The sequence below is a fragment of the Nematolebias whitei genome, chromosome 3 (assembly GCF_014905685.2).
Source record: "Nematolebias whitei isolate Nwh7 chromosome 3, NemWhi1, whole genome shotgun sequence".
Classification (NCBI taxonomy): domain Eukaryota; kingdom Metazoa; phylum Chordata; class Actinopteri; order Cyprinodontiformes; family Rivulidae; genus Nematolebias; species Nematolebias whitei.
Window position 1 is genome coordinate 1,131,613 of NC_056500.1, and position 277 is coordinate 1,131,889.

A 277-nucleotide genomic window follows, 5' to 3' on the forward strand; every position below is an offset into this window, starting at 1 on the left:
ATTCATTCATTCATTCATTCATTCATTCATTCATTCATTCATTCATTTATTCATTCATTTATTCATTCATTCATTCATTTATTCATTCATTCATTCATTCATTCATTTATTCATTCATTCATTTATTCATTCATTTATTCATTCATTTATTCATTCATTCATTTATTCATTCATTTATTCATTCATTTATTCATTCATTTATTCATTCATTCACTCATTCATTTATTCATTCATTTATTCATTCATTCATTTATTCATTCATTTATTCATTAATTCA